The sequence below is a fragment of the Mesoplodon bidens genome (assembly GCF_964165515.1).
Source record: "Mesoplodon bidens genome assembly, chromosome: 4".
NCBI lineage: Eukaryota > Metazoa > Chordata > Mammalia > Artiodactyla > Ziphiidae > Mesoplodon > Mesoplodon bidens.
Genome location: NC_138160.1, coordinates 44,715,109 through 44,733,125, shown reverse-complemented (window position 1 = coordinate 44,733,125; position 18,017 = coordinate 44,715,109). Strand labels below are relative to the sequence as shown.

The 18,017-nt window shown below is 41.5% G+C and overlaps 1 protein-coding gene across 1 annotated transcript in view; it reads left to right on the top strand.

The window, feature by feature from the left end:
- Positions 1-6,035: 6,035 nt before the first annotated feature.
- The window catches only part of ANKRD55 (ankyrin repeat domain 55), a gene marked incomplete at its 3' end in the record, with an annotated part of 185,959 nt that continues 173,977 nt past the window's right edge, over positions 6,036-18,017 (top strand). Inside the window, exon 1 of the mRNA XM_081231951.1 lies at positions 6,036-6,080. The remainder of the gene's footprint in view (positions 6,081-18,017) is intronic.

The window sequence follows — 18,017 nt, the reverse complement described above, 5'->3', positions numbered from 1 at the left end:
TAAGTTCCAGCTTCCTCATGTATAAAATGAAAACAGTATTATTGCCTACTCCATGAAGTTGTGGTGAGTATTGAATGAGAAAATGTGTGGAAAAGTCTTCAGACAGTGCCAGAAACATGCTAAGTGATCAATAAGAGATAGAGACTATGATAATGTTCTTATTTATGAAGATAATGAAGTTTGTGATGATGAAGATGATGATTGTTATAAAGCTTATGTAAATGACAAGTTTGTTCTGACTTCTCCCACCAAAGACCTTAATACAGGCAAGAAAAATATCCAGTAGACATCTTTAGATTTCAGTAGTTAGCTGGAGAAGGTTGGGGTGTAGAGAGATGGGAGAGGTTGATGGTGTGGAAGTAAACAAACAATAACTGTTCCCCCTTGCACTACAATCTGAGAAGGAAAAGCCGAGAAAAGAGCAAATAAAGGCCAGTCCAAAGACTCTTTCTATTCTATAATAAGAAGAAGAAACAGAATCTCTCTTAAGGGTCTTCATTTCTGGTCTTTTGGATCCCAAAGTCACTATTCTGCTTCATGTCAAGACCCAAAATGAAGACTAAGAGTTTTCCTTAAAAATACAGCTCATCAGGCTTCCCAGGAATTAGGATTCCCCCAGGAGGAATGGTTCACCTTAGGCTAAGCCTAGCAATAAGCCAATTGTTAATGTCCAGTGTCCAACATACAAAGACTAGAGTTTAAATCTGAAAGAGTTTAGGGAAGGCAATGCATTTGCAGTAGTCTTTACAGGAAAAGCAGCGAACAAGATCATGTTTTACGTAGATAAATTTAGCCCCTTTTAGTATGAAAAATGGCCTGCCATGCAACATAAACAATCTTTCGTACAGCTACTTTTTAAAATGCATCCATTTATCTTTCATCATGTTTTATTCCTGCTGCATTTTATTATAAACATTATGAGCAAGATCATTTACAGGGAACAGAATCAAGAAAGTAGCACTTATTCATGAGAGACGGTGATGAAATGCTGATATAAACTTCGTGTGTGTGTGTGCGCACGCAGATTTTCACATCTTTCATTGTCTGCCTTTGCGTGTTCTAGGTTAATGGATTTCCTTGTGTAGACTTTCTATCAGAGACACTTGTTACTTCTTCATGACTCTCAGAGTTCTTTCCTGAGTCAAGCAGTGCGCCAAGCACAGGTCCTGACACATCCTACAGATTTTATTTAAATTTTCTTTCATTTAATTATGTTGACTTGAACATCTCTTTGGAACCTAGGGAAAACATTCTTTTGGTATCTAAGTCATTTCTTCTCTCACATACTTAGGTTCAAGTCAACAAAAGTCTTAACAATGACTATAAAATCCTAGCTCTTTCCACACACCCCCAACCCAAACTTTCAGAAAACCTGAAAAAAGAATTGAATGTAGTCTCTGAGCCCATCATGGCAGAAAAATCCTTCAGGATTCAAAGGTGGCACTTCCGAGCATGTCATGCCCATGTGGTCTGTGAGTAGCTCCACTTCTGCTGTTCTGTGCCGCCCAGTGTTTCTCCTAACTTATGGGCCACTCTACAACTTCCAGAGGTCTTCTACGCTCCTCCAGAAGCCTGGGGCTTTCCCAGAAGACTCCTGGGAGTTGGCTCCTAATTTATTCTCACCCTTACCACCCACCATTGGCAGTTATTTACTGAATGCCTACTATGTTAGAGGCATTATGCTAAGCACCAAGGATATGATAAGACATTCACAGGTGGGAGAGGAACACGTGAAACCAGCAATTATAATAATGTGATGAGGTTTATTATGTAGGTATGTGGATCTAAATATAGCTGGGAAGGAGGAGGTTAAAGGAATGCATCTCAGAGAAGGTACTATTTGAGAGACAATGTTTTGAAAGATAAGTAAGAATTAGGTAGATGGAGAAGAGGAAGAAGGGGGGAGGCCATTAAAGGCTAGGAGATCAGCAGGTGTAAAAGCCTGGAGGTGTCAGCCAGTGGGGTTGGTTTAAGGAACTGTAAGTGACTGTGTGACTGAAAGAAGAGAGATTTAAGAGTGGAGGGAGATGAGATGAGGGTAACAGGTAACTGGTATGGGGACTACATAACTTTTGGGAGGTGATCAGATGCAACTTTATTTTTCCTACCAATGACCCTTCCAAATTTATATAGTGGGGTAATTTTATCCTGCTCATGAAGGATGTAGGTCTGAAATCATGATTTCATTGCCTGCTCATTCCTAGGCAAATAATAGTTTTAAAATCACTTTAAGTTCTCAATTATAGTCTCCAATGGGAAATTATAACGTCTAGTCCAAGATAGAGTTCAAAGCCTTTAAAATTTGAAGAAACTGAAAACACTAATTTGAAAAGATACATGCACCCCAATGTTCATTGCAGCACTATTTACAATATCCAAAATGTGAAAGCAACCTACATGTTCATCAACAGATGAATGGATAAAGAGAATGTGGTGTGTGAGTGTGTGTGCGTGTGTGTGTACACATGTTCCATTTTATAATGGACTATTTACTCAGCTATAAAGAAGAATAAAATTTTGGCATGTGCAAAAATATGGATGGACCTGGAGGATATTATGATTACTGAAATAAGTCAGACAGAAAAAGACAAATACTGTATATTATATGTGGAATCCAAAAAATAAAACCAATGAACATAACAAAACAGAAACAGACAAAACAGAAACAGACTAACAGATATAGCAAACAAACTAGTGGTTACCAGTGGGGAGAGGGAAGTTGGGAGGGGCAAGATAAGGACAGGGGATTAAGAGGTACAAACTCCTATGTATAAAATAAATAATCTACAAGAAGATATTGTCCAGCACAGAGAATATAGCCAATATTTTATAACTTTAAATGGAGTATAATCTATAAAAATATAGAATCACTATGCATTATACCTGTAACTAATATAATATCAACTATACTTCAATTAAAAATAAATAAATAAGTAGTACATTGGCATATTTTAAAAAATAAAAATAAATTAAAAATAAAATTTATTGAAAGGTGGGACTCCTCTCCATTCATTGTACCAAAGCCTGGTTAGTGGCCATCTGCCTCTGGTGATATGGGTGTGATTGACTTCAGCTCTCTCTGCTCCCCACCTTCTCCCCCATTTACTAGCTACAGTTTCTGGCCCAGCCAGAATTGAGAAGGGTGTGAGAGAGAAAAACAAAAGGACAGGGTAATTCTTAGTTTGCTAGGTAGCCTTGCACTTTTGGGTTCAGCTGATGGTTAAAGCTGACTCTACCCCAGGGAGCATTTCCACAGGTTCCTTGGAAATTTACATCCTGGGGATCCCTCCCTGTGCTTTCTTGATTCAGGCAGATGGATCTCTATTCTAGTGGTCATTTGCAATTCCTTCCTGAGCCCTTAGTAATCCAGCAGTCTGGCAGTTACAATGGGCATATAGTTTGGGAAACTAAACTGAGACCCAGAAATGACAGTTTATTGGATTGGTACGGGATTGAGGTGGTATTACAAACCAGTGGAGAAATAGTAAAAGTGACTTTTATATGGGGAAAAATGAAGTTATTCCAACTTCATACTGTTCTCACAAATAAGTTCTAAATAGATTGAAGATCAAATGTGAAAAATAGAGAACTTTAAGACAGTTGTAAAAAAAATGTATAGAAGAGTTTTTGTGACTTGGATGTAGGGAAAGATTTCTTAGGCAAAACACAAAAAAATATATATCTCAAAGAACAAGTTTGGGAAATCTTTAAAATTTGATAAATTTTGAAAATTTAAAGCTTCTCTCCCTTAAAATATCATTGTTAAAGGATCCAAAGACTTGTAGAAGATATGTGAACCATAGGTAACGGACTGAAGATTAGTATTCATAACTGTAAAGAACTACTGAAATAAGAAAAATGTAAACAATCCAATAAATATGCATGGAGATTATAAGCAGGAATCTCACTGAGGGGAAATTCAAATGACCAAGGATCACACAAAAATATTCTCAACCTAACAAGTAATCAGGGAAATGCAAATAAAATAACAATGAAATACTACTTCACACCTTTGAATTGGCAGAGATTTTAAGGTCCAGCAATACCAACATTGGCAAGATTGTGGGAAATGAAAAACATCATATACTGCTGTGAGGAGTGTAAATTAGAACACCCTCTAAATATCTACACAAGATAGAATATGCATATACCCTGCAACTCCTAAATTTAAATCCTGGAAAATGATTATACAATGTAATAGTAAACACAGTACATTATACAGCACGTTAGTTTCTTTGGCTGCCATAACAAATTACCACAGACCTCGTGGCTTAAAACTACAGAAATTTGTTCTCTCATAGTTCTGGAGCCAGGAGTTGGGAACCAAGTTGTAAGCAGCATTATGCTCCCTCCAGAGGCCATGCGGGGGAATCCATTCCTTGCCTCCTCCAGGTTCTGGTGACCATTGGCATTCCTTGGCTTGTGGCCACGTGGCTCTCTGTCTGCTCCATCTTCCCATGGCCTTCTCCTCTGTATGTGTGGTGTTGAATCTCCCTCTGCCTCACTCTTATAGGATACATGTAATTGCATTTAGAGCCCACCTGGATAATCCAAGATAAGTGCTTCTTCTCAAGATCTTGAATTTAATCACATCTTTTGCCATAAAAGGTAATATTTACAGATTCAAAAGATTAGGGTATGGGCATAAGTGTAGGTTCACCTCTCATCCTACCACAGGGATATATACAATGATGTTGATTAAGAATTGCTATTAGTAGCAAAAAATTGGAAACAACATAAATGCCCTACTCATAAGATGATGGATTAAGTATGATATGCTCATATGATAGGATATAGTAGTATAGAGTCAATTTCATCTTTATATTTATCAAAACACATACATCTCAAAGACTTGTAGTAAAGCAAGTTGCAGATACCACTTATTTCATTTTTAACACAGGGATACATATGTTTAGTAAAAGTATAAAAACATGAGCTAAATAAGTACATACAGTTATATGTGATCAATGACAGTGTTAGAAACTGGGAAGCATTGGTAGGGTAGATGGAGAAAAAAACAAAGATGATTTCATTTTAAGTTTTCTTTTCAAAAAATATGCCAAATAGAAATTCCAAAATGTGAACAGTTCTTAATTCTGGGTGATAGACACACAGGTGTTTGTATTATAATTCTATGCATATTTCTTAATTATTTTAAACAATTTTAAAATGCTTTATATTGGGGGAGTTTTATGTTTAAACAATAGAAAACATTTAATAGTTACTCTGACAGCAGTACAGAGGATAAATTAGAACAGGCAGGAAATAGAGGTAAAGAGATAGGTTGGAGGCTACTAAAAATAATGTATAGATAAGATGTTTGAAGCTCTGACCTAAGAGGGTGACCATGATAATAGAGAGAAAAAGGTGATTGTGAACAACATTAAAAAGGTAGAATCTATTGGACCTGGCAACTGAGTCATGGGACAGGGAGTGGGAGGGAGAAGCAGGGCTCAAGGGTGATACCAAGTTTCTTACTTCAGGAGCCGGTTGGATCGTGGCTGTGTAGTCATAGGCAACTACTGATCTGCTTCTGTCACTATAGATCAGTTTACATTTTCTAGAACTGTATATAAATGGCATGCACTATACACTCTTTTCATCTGGCTTCTTTCTCTCACATAATTGTTTGGATATCCATCCTTGCTGTACATATATAGAGTTCATTCTTTTTTATGGGTTTGTAGAATGTTAGATTTTATTGATTGCCTATCTCCCTAGACCGTTCCTTCCTTACTGAGCCTCTCCCTGGCATATCACGCAAGATGTATTCCTCCCTTACCTGCCCACTGCCCTCCCACATCAAAATCTGCAGCTGCTTTCCTTCCCCAAATTCTTTTGTCACCAATTGATGGATGATGATAAGATTAGAGGAATTTCCTCGTGGATTGCAAAATGTTACATTAACAAAATATTAAATGAGCTGTACTCTCAAGGGGGTTGGATGAGGTAATCTTCAAAGTCCCATCGTCAAAAAATCTCTGATTTGCTGCATTTCTGTTTCGTTCACAGTTCCACAAATGAACTATCATGTCTAATATGGATTTGCTAAAGACATAAAGATCGCCAATACAAGTGAGGTAAGACTAACTAAATGAACACCCCAGTTACCATGTTGGAGTTGCCTCCAAGTTTATCCCTCAGTTGGCCTGTGTAGATAATAAACAAACAAACAAACAAATAAATATCAATGGCCTAAATTCTACATAATTAGCATTTTGCCCTTCCCAGAGCTACCATATGGATCAAATTCAGCTGGTAACCTGAGGACGCCAGTGCTGCCTTAGAAAAATAATTAGTCTGGCATACCAACATCTGGGAAGTCTGCAGAAGCCAGATTCCAGGAAACAGGCACTTTGACAGAGTTACAAGCATGGATGCCCAAGGGAAGGAGAAGCCCAGAAAGAGTTGTTTTAAGTAGCTGCTTAATGATTGAGCAGATTGAGCACTGTGAATGCTTTCACTTGGCAGGGAGAAATTACACTACCTAGAGACATCTGGGTGGCATTTAAAGTTGACAGACAGTAATGAGTACTGGTTTAAAAAGAAGTATTTTAGTGTGCTCACAACGGCTAAGAGACATCTCCATTCTATGTTTATATATTTACACCTGTACTAAGAAAGGAAAAAAAGAACAAAGCAAAGAGGAAGGAAGGGAGGGAGGGTGGGAGGAAGGCAGAGTTTCTACCTTGGTAGCCTGTTTCCAAAGACTCCTATATCATTTTAAAAACTAACAATAGTTGATCTCCTACTACGTGCATGCCAGGCTTTGTGCCACATGCTTTACGTACGTTAGCTCATTGAACCTTCACAACAGCTATGAGGCAGATAGCATTTTCTCCCCTTTTTAACTTGCTAAAACCAGGGAAGTCCCAGGTAAACAGGTACAAATTGGTTATCCTAACAAGAATGCAAAAATTGAGAGAAACCTTTCCCTACTCATTTACAAAGCTTCTCCAGGTTAAGTGAAGGCACATCATAGTGTGTAAAGAGACCAGGCTCTGAAAGAACTGCGTCCTTGTTTCCACCACTAGAAGACCTTGAGCAAGTCACATGACCTCTCTGAGGGGCTTCACTTACTTCCTTTGTGAAATGATGAGGGTAGACTGTACAAATAGTCCTCCATCCTCACTGCACACTAGAATCACCCAAGGAACTATGAAGAAATGCCAATGCCCAAACTCCACCCCTGACCAATTCCTGACCAATTGAATCTCAGAATAACTAGGGCTGGGATAAAGTATCTGGCTTTACTGCAGGGAATAAAGCATGTATGTCCCTACATCCTAGAGCTAACAATTTAGTGGGAGAAGCAAAAGGCAAAGAAATACATATAATACATAGCAGTATGGTAAATGTTATTAAGGGAAAGAATAGCGTTATGAGAGAGAATATTAAGGAAAACATGATTTTAAATGGGGGGTGGGTGATCTGGAAAGACCATTCCATGTGTTGGAAACCTGAAGTGGGAGTTGGCCAGGCAAAGTGCAGAGGAAAGAGCTTTCTAGTCAAAGGGAACATATCTTACTTGGTTAGGTATATATCAAACTTGGTCATTTCCATATACGTCTGTATATATATTCATATATGCACATTTATGAATAACTTGTTTGAAGACCCAGATCCAGAAAACAGAGGTGCAAAGGAGAGTACAGAGTGATGGGGAGAGCGGCACTAGGTTGGCTTGGTGAGGTCTCAGAGCCAGAACGTGTCATGTTGAAGATTTTAGATTTTTATCTTTGGTACAATAGCAATAGCAATAGCAAATCAGTGACAGGTTTAGGCAGGGGGGTGACACATTCAGATTTGTCTTTTAGAAGATTACTTGTGTTTACGTGTGGAAAAAGGTTTGGTTGGGGCTAAAGGAAAAAGAGGAAAACGGTTACAGAGTTGTGATAACCTGAGTGAAGCTTTTGTTCCTGATGATGCCGAGTTTTAGAAGAATTCTGGGTACCTGTGGAGACTAAATAAAGAATGTAAGAACAGGAGACAAGAAGTTTGACACAATGCAAGTGACATAGCTCATTAAAAATCAGGAATATTAGTTCATACCGAATTTGGATGAGTACCTTTGGCTTAATCCATGATATTTTCTTCTGCCTGGGTTTATTTTGCCCCACAAAAACACACTGAATTACCCTGCCCCCATTCCTATTCTCTCGCCCATTGTGTCTCTTTTTCCTTGTCCTTGTTTATGTCTATGCCAAAGCTTAGGGTGGCATTCAACCTTGGCGTTCCCATTTTCAGCCTTGCAATGGTTCCCATTGTGCACCAGAGCATGGTTGGAGGAAGACTCTAATTGTGCAGAGTTTGGCCAGGCACTGATTTTTTAGCTTTTTCTCCCCTGGTTGAGTTGCTGGTCCACTGGCTTTAGTTCATTTCCTAATGGAGAGGTGTCAGCTTCACAAAAGCATCACCTCAATTGGCACTAATTACCACCTTTCAGAACCATCATCACTCAAAAGCTCAGGACTGAAAGGTCAGCAGGAAAATGAACTTCCACTCACACCTTCTGGGGTGGTCTTTGGCTTCTGACCATGCAGAGAACAAGGGCTAATGGGGAACAGACCTGTCTGCCTTCCTGCTCTTAGACCATATGTTTCTTGAGAAATCAGCCTTGGGACACCAATCCTCTGCTCATGAGATGACTGAATTCATGGCAGAGCTCAGTCTTGTCAAGCTTCAGTCCCTGTCCCAGTTTCCCAATGATTCCTTGTCTCTCCACCCCCAGGCTTCACTCCCAACCTCCAGAGGGTCCCAGCTGCATACAGTCCTGGTAAAGGAGGTAGCATGTCCACAGCCCTCCCGATGTGTTCATGGCACCCACATTCTCCTCCAGGCAATGGTTTAGACGGTACCCAAGGGTAAGAAGTGAAAATAGCTTTTCAGTATAGGAAGTACAATCACTCGTGTTCTTTCCCTTTGATCCTCACAACACCTTGGTGAGGGGCACAAGGCAGGCATTGTTATTAGCTCCATTTTACAGATAAAGAGATAAAGGCCAGAGAGGCTGGTGACTTGCACAAGGTCCCATAGCCATTTAGTGGCAGAGCTAGGTCCCCAAACTAAATTACTGCAGAGTGCAGGGGTGTGTGATCAAATAAGGTCATGTGTGCCAAAGCCTTTTGAAAACTGAAAAGTACTATACCGATGCTCAGTATAGTATTAGTTTCCTAAGGCTGCAGTAATAAATTACCACAAAACAAGTGGCTGAAAACAACAAGCTTATTCTCTCACAGTTCTGAAGGCCAGCAGTCTAAAATCCAGCAGGTTCCTCTCGCTCTGAAGAGCTTTAGGGGGGAATCTGTTCTTTAGCTCTTCCTGCTTCTGGTGTTGTCCCCATTTCTTTCTTTCTTTCTTTTTTTTTTTTTTTGTGGTATGCGGGCCTCTCACTGTTGTGGCCTCTCCCGCTGTGGAGCACAGGCTCCGGACGTGCCCGCTCAGCGGCCATGGCTCACGGGCCCAGCCGCTCCGTGGCATGCTCCCAGACCGGGGCAAGAACCTGTGTCCCCTGCATCGGCAGGCGGACTCTCAACCACTGCGCCACCAGGGAAGCCCTGTCCCCATTTCTTTACTTGAGGCCACATCACTCCAATCTGTGCCTCCATGACCATGTTGCCTCTTCCTCTTCTGTCTCCTCTTCTGTCTGTCTCAAACCTCCCTCTGCCTTTCTCTTAGAAGGATACTTGGTTTAGAGTCTACCTGTTTAATCCAGGATGATCTCCTCAACTCAAGATCCTTAATGTAATTACACCTGCAAAGACCCTTTTCCCAAATAAGGGAACCTCCATCATTCAAGGATTAGGAGATGGACATATCTACAGTATTTCAGGCCTTTACTGGTGCCGCTGTGGGTGTGGCAGAACCCAGGCACTGTCCAGTTGTCCACAAAGTCTGTTTCTTCTAGCTCTAGCAATCAAATTGAGGCAATATAGCCTAGAAGTTAAGAACAGTTAAGAGCCAGTCTGCCTAAGGTTCAATTCCTAGTTCTGCCTCTTGATGACTGTGTGACATTGAACAACTCCCTTAACCTCTCTGGGTCTTAATTTCTTCCCCTGTAACATGAAGATAACAAAACCCTCTCTCATAAGGCTGTCGCAAGGCTAAAATGATTTAATTACGTGTAGAGTTAGACCAGCATCTATACTACAGAAATGTTAACTATAATTATTCCTTGGCTGGCACCGTGACTACTGCTAAATTCTCTCACCTCACGTGTTTACCATTAAATACTGATTTAAATAAATGGAGAATGGACTTTCGTTTCTGGAGGTGCACTCCTGAATCATTCACTAATTCTAAGCATCTCCAGGTATGTTTTCTATAAAGGAATGTTCTAAATTGTAGGAAGAACAAAACTACAAGCAGTGAGAAGGAACCATTGTTTAAAATCTTCTATTAGCTTCTCATTTGATCCTGAAGGTTCTGAAATCTTTTTTTTTTTTTTTTTTGGCTGCATTGGGTCTTCATTGCTGCATGTGGGGGCTTTCTCTAGTTGCGGCGAGCGGGGGCTACTCTTCGTTGCAGTGCACGGGCTTCTCACTGCCATGGCTTCTCTTGTTGCAGAGCCTGGGCTCTAGATATGCAGGCTCAGTAGTTGTGGCTTGAGGGCTCTAGAGCGCAGGTTCAGTAGTTTTGGCGCACGGGCTTAGTTGCTCTGCAGCATGTAGGATCTTAGTTCCCAGACCAGGGATCGAACCCGTGTCCCATGCATTGGAAGGCAGATTCTTAACCACTGCGCCACCAGGGAAGTCCCCTGAAATCTTTTGAGCTTATTATTCACTCTAAATTTTCGGTTTGTTTTACAAGTATTTGGAAGAGTTCCGAAGGCTGACATACTTAAAATATTAAGTAAAAAAATTTTAGTAGAATGCCATGGGTTTTAGAAGGGACTAAGTGTTTGAGCAAATGTTAAAAATTGGGATCGAATCACTTGTGTCGCTTCAACCCAAATAGATAATATTAGTTTGCCTGGGCTAGGTTTAAGTAATATTATGTTTCTTAGGGGGGTTTATTTACATTAAACTCTGTGTTTTCCCTAGATTTTGTCCTATTTTCCTAGCTTTAGTCTCAGCCAGAGGCACAATGTCAGAAGAGAAGTAAACAATGATGATTTTTGCTCCTGAAATTAGGTTTATTAAGACAGGCATTAAATTTGCCAGTCTCACTAGTGTATCAAAGAAAATGATGGAAAAACATCATAACTGTTATCAAAATAAATGTTGACAGAGAGTAAACAAGCTGGAAAGAACCTTGCCTATCAATTTATACAATTCCTGTAACTTTATTTTTTATAACTTTTTTATTGTAAAAGTGAAATATAGTCATCAAAGACTTTGGAAATGATGGAAAACTGCCCCCAAAAACTAAATAAAATAATTAATAGTAGTCTTACTATTCAGAGATAACTACTGTTAACATTTCATTTTCTTCCAATATAAAATGCAGTTTTCTTTCTATGATTGGAACCATGCCTCTGAAATTAGAAATGTCTCCTCTCTCTAGAAAGACAGTACTTGCTTTTTTTTATTATGACCAGACGATCACTTTTATTATAAAATACTGAGATGGATCAAAAGGGTCTCCATCTCCTTTGAGTCTTATCTCATTACAATGCTAAGAAATACCCAGCTATTATCCACCCTATTTCTTTCCTCTGCCCAAAGATGGGACTGTTCAGCTGTCCTCCCAGATCTGTGGGTGACACATGGGTTGTCTTCTACCGGCAACTGAGCAAAAATACTAGAAAGCAGTCATAGATAATTTCTTTTTCTAGAACCGTTGAAAACATTTTTATAATAATTAAAATTCATCGAGGTCTTACAATTCTAAATACTTTGAATCTGGTAACTCATTTGATCCTTACAGTAATCCAATGAAGCCATCTGCCCTCAATAGGTGGCAAAATCGGTGAGCCCACAGCCTGGCTCTGTAGTCTGTGCCTTTAACCACCGTAGAAGAACTCCTATAGAGACGCTGACAGCATGATGGTGATACTGAAGCTGCAGAACATTCTAGTGCTACAGACAAACTGGAGGAGGTTGCAAACCAAAAATTTGAGAGTGAGTTAGAAATTCAGGTTTTTTTTTCAAGTGTGAGATTAAAAAAACATACTTAGAGAAAATGAGTGAGTTGATTACTTTGAGAAGTACTTAATTTTTTTTTAAAATTAGTATCATCCACTGAAATAACATTTATAATATTTAGGCATATCTTTTTTCATATTTTTTGATTGAAAAAAGAGCAATCAATTAGAAAAGCATGTACTGATTTTGCCTCGGCTAATTGCCCCAAGGGATGGCCATAGCCCACTCCACAGGCCACAACCTATTAGGGAGAGTCAAGTGGTGGGAACACCATCAACTTTAGATTCAAAATCCTGCTCCATCATTTGCTAGGTAAGTTATTTACTAGGTGCACCGTGTTCGTCTTGAATTCTCTACATAGGGAAATGGAATAAAATCTCCTTTGCAGTGTTTTTCTGAGGATTAAATAAGACAATGTAGGTAAAGTGCCTGGCAACACAAGTCAGTTAAGAAATGGTAACTTTTATTGTCTGTTCCTCCTCATGACAATTTATTAGGTTCAAAACATAGTACCCAAAGGGGAAAGAACTTGCTCACACCTTCCAGCCTTGGCAACGAAAAACCTATCATGGTGGATATGGTAAGAGCAGGATGACTACAGAGGGTAGAGGGAAGTAGTCCATCCCGCTTCCCAACAGGACGGCCCTACTTGCCTAGGCAGGGAGCAGCAGCTGGGCCAGGAGGCTGGGAGATGGCTGGCCTTCTGAGGCCAATTGGGATCAGATAAAAGGAGAGCACAGAAGGGAAGAGAATCTCTCCCAAATGCCAAGCTAATCAGCTCCTTTTATTTTTTATTTTTTTAACAACTTTATTGGAGTATAATTGCTTCACAGTGGTGTGTTAGTTTCTGCTTTATAACAAAGTGAATCAGTTATACATATACATCTGTTCCCATATCCCTTCCCTCTTGCATCTCCCTCCCTCCCACCCTCCCTATCCCACCCTTCCAGGCGGTCACAAAGCACCGATCTGATCTCTCTGTGCTATGTGGCTGCTTCCCACTAGCTATCTACCTTACGTTTGGTAGTGTATATATGTCCATGCCTCTCTCTCGCTTTGTCACAGCTTACCCTTCCCCCTCCCCATATCGTCAAGTCCATTCTCAGGTAGGTCTGTGTCTTTATTCCTGTTTTACCCCTAGGTTCTTCATGACATTTTTTTTTCTTAAATTCCATATATATGTGTTAGCATACGGTATTTTTCTTTCTCTTTCTGACTTACTTCACTCTGTATGACAGACTCTAGGTCTATCCACCTCATTACAAATAGCTCAATTTTGTTTCCTTTTATGGCTGAGTAATATTCCATTGTATATATGTGCCACATCTTCTTTATCCATCCATCCGATGATGGACACTTAGGTTGTTTCCATCTCTGGGCTATTGTAAATAGAATCAGCTCCTTTTAAAACCTCTGAATCTTCCCAGGCTCACCGTGAGTCTCCAGTCTACACTCCCATGTGCCTTGGGCTTGCAGATGAAGATAGACAATTGGAAATAGGATTCAGCTACGTTATAATATTACAGATTAGAGGTCTGGTACAGAAAGGCTGCAGGGTGGTTAAGAATATAATAATTACAACCCTCCCAGGATCCTGCCTTTGACATCTCTCGTCTGAAGAGCCCAAACAGCCTTGCCAGTGTTAATGGACTGCTCACCCTTGGGCCCCACATTGCTAAGAAAAGGAAAAGGAACAAAAGGAACAGAGAGGCTATTCCAGGGCCCATCTGGTGAACAGCAGTTATTGGGCTCTGAGGAGCCCTGTCAGCCATGGAAGGGCTCACAAGGTTCAAGCCTCCAAGTTGCTTGTGGGGCGAAAATCAATCTAAGAGCTAAATGGCAGAAGCCAAGTTACGGCGAAGTCGTTAGGCTTCCCCTGAGAATTGAGTTATGATTGTAGCAGAGTAAGTGAACCTTGAATATTTTTTTAAGACTACTAAAAAGTTCTGCTTGAACTTTTCTGAGAGGGGCGGGTGCGAACTTGCCTGAGAACCCCGGGGATCTGTGAAGCAAGGGGCTAAAGCTCCAATACCTCTTCTCTGAGATCCAGTTATTGAAATCTGTTGAGGTGAACTAAGGGTCAGTGGGTGACCACAGCCAGGACCCAGGGACAAGGAAGGCAAGGAAGCCCCTAAACAAAACTAATACTTTGAGGGAAGGAGGAGACAGGAAGGAGAGCTCTGACCCGCCACGCGACCCCCGCCTTCACGGGCAGCCAGCTGGTTGAAGGGAGCAGCAGAGAAACCCGTCCTCTAGGGGGCAGTCTGGAGCCTCGGGATGTGACAGTGTGAGCGCGCCTAAGACGGCATCACTGCGGGTCAGGCCCGGGTTGGTGTGTAACCCTCCCCGACTCAGAGTAGCGCCAAAAGGTGAGGAGCGATCTTCCTTTTTTCCTCCTGAAGCACTGCTGCAGCCCGAAGGGGGATCTGCACTGAGTCATGGCGGACAGGAAGCGGAGCGCAGCGTCACCACCTGCGGGGCGCTGGGCTGTGCCAGAAGGAAACCTCTGCAGAGGTATTGTCTGGAGCTGCGTTCAGCTTCCATAGATGCCTGGCAGCTGAGGAAGTGTTAGTCCCCCCGCTGGATCTGCTAAGAGAGATTGGTTTTCCTGCTGATCTGAAGAGCGATGGAGCTGGAGAGTTGTATTTTCTGAGGTCAGCTACAGGCCAGGCATCTTCTATCCCCAAACTACAAACAGTTTAAAAGTTAAACTCACTCTACGTTAAACTCCTTCAACAAAGGAGGAGACGTTGAGAGTGTCCGTGGTTCAGAACTTAGACTCTGTGGTTAGACGCGCCTGATGAATTAGAATTCTTTTTCTGTCACTTAGTCATAGCTCTGTGTCCTTGAGCCAGTGCCTCAGCTGGTTTCCCCATCTGTTATAATCCTCAAGAGGGGACAATAACGATACCGACCTCATAGGGTTGTTATGAGAATTAAATAAGGTGAATCATGCAATGTGCGTGGCACCTAGTCAGCCTCAATAAATGTTCGGTTAAACAAACAGACCAACAGAAACCCATATAGGCACCAAGGTTATCCCATGGGAAGAGAACTGCATTTGGCAGGTCCCTCCGGTGGACCCAGCAAGCTGTGTGTGAGCAGTGGTGAGTTGAGTGCACTCACACTTAGAGATGGTGCTGAGAAATAATGAGCCATTTGGGGAGGAAAAGGCCCGTGAGTCTGGGACAGGCCCAGAGTATTCCGAAGGACTTGGATGATGAGTGGATTTAGACAAAACTCAAAGCATCCTGATTCCAAAAGGACTCTGCCATTTTTGGAGTAATGTTTGACTCTCACTAAAGAGTTTCAGTTTTGTACAAGGACGTTCTCTATTTTAGTTTTTCCTCCACTTATTTCTCCCTTCCCCCAAAACTCCTCGGAGGATTGCTCCTTTGCATCTTTTGATTTAAATTCTCATTGGAAAACAATAACGTTGCTACTGTTCACTTGGTGTTTTGGTCCAATATGCTCCACTTCAGACACGGGAATGCCTTCCTGTGAACTATTTCACAGAGGTGAAGGACAGGCAATGCCTCTCAAGATGGTGGTGGAAGAGACATAAAACTTCATACGTCAGGAATCTTCTTGACAGGACTTACTAGGCCTGAGTCCAAGATGAAGCTGAGAAAAATGAAAAGGGATTTGGCTGACAAAGCAGATGACAGGCAGGGAGAGCCAGTGAAAGGGAATTGGCCAATGGCAAAAGGGGAATTGGCAGGGCTTTGTGAACCCCTTCTGGAAAACCATAAACCTCGGATTGTCCGTCTGGCGCATCAGTCCTCAGAGGCACATCATTTTTGCCTGTGGAAGGTCCCTGCCAGGAAGCTGCACCTCAGGGGGCGCCTTTGGAAGAGTGGGTCGTGTCTGGATTGGTGCCCAGCACTAAGTGGACGGGGATGAGAAGAAACCGCTCACAATGAGATCTCTGAGGGCTGGGAGATGGGGAGCCCCTTCAGTGGCTGACACTTGTGAGTCAGAGCGATGGGAAAAGAAGTCGAGACACAGAGGAAGAGGACGGGACGCTGGGGAGGGAGGAGGTGGGAGGCAGCTCTATTTCTTCAGTCAGAGACTGTCAGGGGGCCTGCCTGAGACGGGTCCCCAGTTGCAATTACTAATCTAACCTTTTGCAACTCGAGTCTGCCTTCTTCCAGGTGAATAATCCACTCATCTGGGTCTCCCAAATGAGCACTTACCTTGTGAAAAATCTCTCTCAGGAGTAAAATCTGTGTTTGCCTGCGTGATCGCGATGTGGGTTGAGCTGACACCTGGGAGCCGGGCTGATCCTCATCCAATGGGAGAGCAGGGCCTTCACTTCAGGGCCCTCCGGATTCTTCCAGAGTGTCCTCTTCCTCTTGTCTTAGCGTTGTACCTTTTGGTTCCAGGCCATCCAGAACCCCACTTCGGGCCTTCTCCCGTGGCCTCCCACTCAATTCTTCCCCTCCTGAGAGCTTCCTGGCTTATGACCCAATTTCCAACATCTCCCCTACCCAGATTAGCTTGATATATGCTTCCTTTCCTTAGAGAATTGGCAGGGAAAAGTGCATGCTAAGGTGTTAATAACCCGTAATAATTGTGATAAACTCTATCAGAGCATAATGCCCTAGCCTAGTGCACGGAAAATTATAATAATGTTCCCATACACTGAGGTAAATAAAAATGAGAGACAATGGGCCACAGAGGGCTTGGCCAGAGCTCCACCCACACCTCCCCTACCATCCCCTCCCTTAAGGGCTGAAGGAATTGATATCTCCCAGCTTCTGTAACCCTTTGTTCACATCAATTGGGAAGCTGTCTTAACCCAATGGTTTTTCAGATGTCCTTCAATAAGCCCTAGCAGTTTGCAGATGTGTCTCAGTGGGAGTGAGGCGCTGATCCGATGGGTCACCTACTTCAGCAACAGTATCTCTGCTTTTATTTATTAGGCCTCTGAATAAATTTTTATCAAAAGGGAGAATGTTGGCAGCATAAAGGAGTTAGAAAATCACTATCTTAAAACCAACAAATAAAATCTTTTATGGTAGAAGCTCGGTCAACCATGACAGGACAGTGAGGGAGATATTTTGAGGACAGAGGGGTTTTCTGGGGCCCTTCCTCCATATCATGCAGGCAATATAGTCTACTCCATACAGACCTCCACACAAACCTGCACATAATCTGTGCATATCTCACGCCTCTGGCTTTAGGGGTTTTGTTTCTTTAAAAAAAGTCTGATGCTTGAAAAAATTATCCTAATACCAGGTAGATTAATGCCAGAGCCTGCTAATGTCTCAGCTCACTGAAACCAAAAGCACAATCGCTGTTCTTGCCTTTGCTACCTTTTGTATTGCACCTTGATTTATTTCTGCCATTTTTCGGAAGCCCTGCGACTAGGAGATCAAAGCTGCTGACGAGAGCGTAGCAAAATGAAGTGCTGTAGGTTGACTGACCTATTTAATAAGACTGAGGCGTTGGTTTATTTACTATTATTATTATATTATTTTCTTGTTACTATTGTGTGTATTTCCATACCCACCTTGTTCCAAAAAGGACTCAAAATGGGAAAGATCCATTGATTTGTGTTCTACAGAAGAGATTTCATCTCAAAGTTTAGGTTACTTGGTGTTTGATGAGTGACATAATTTTAAAACTACCAAGGTTTAATGTGAAATTATTTTAAGATTTCACTTGCCTGATTTTAATTTTAAACCTTATATTAAAATAAAGTATCAATGAGAGTTACAGTTGTGTGTGTGTGTGTGTGTGTGTGCATGCATGCACCTGTATGTGGTTTTTTCATTTATATTCCACATTTTTCTATAAAGGGCTTGAGGCACCTTACAAAGAATTTGAGCCAGCAAAAACTATAGTTTTAAATTTTAGGGAGGATGCCTTAAAAAAAAACTGATAAATTTTTACCTTTCAGCCAGGATTCACCAGTAACATTTTTCT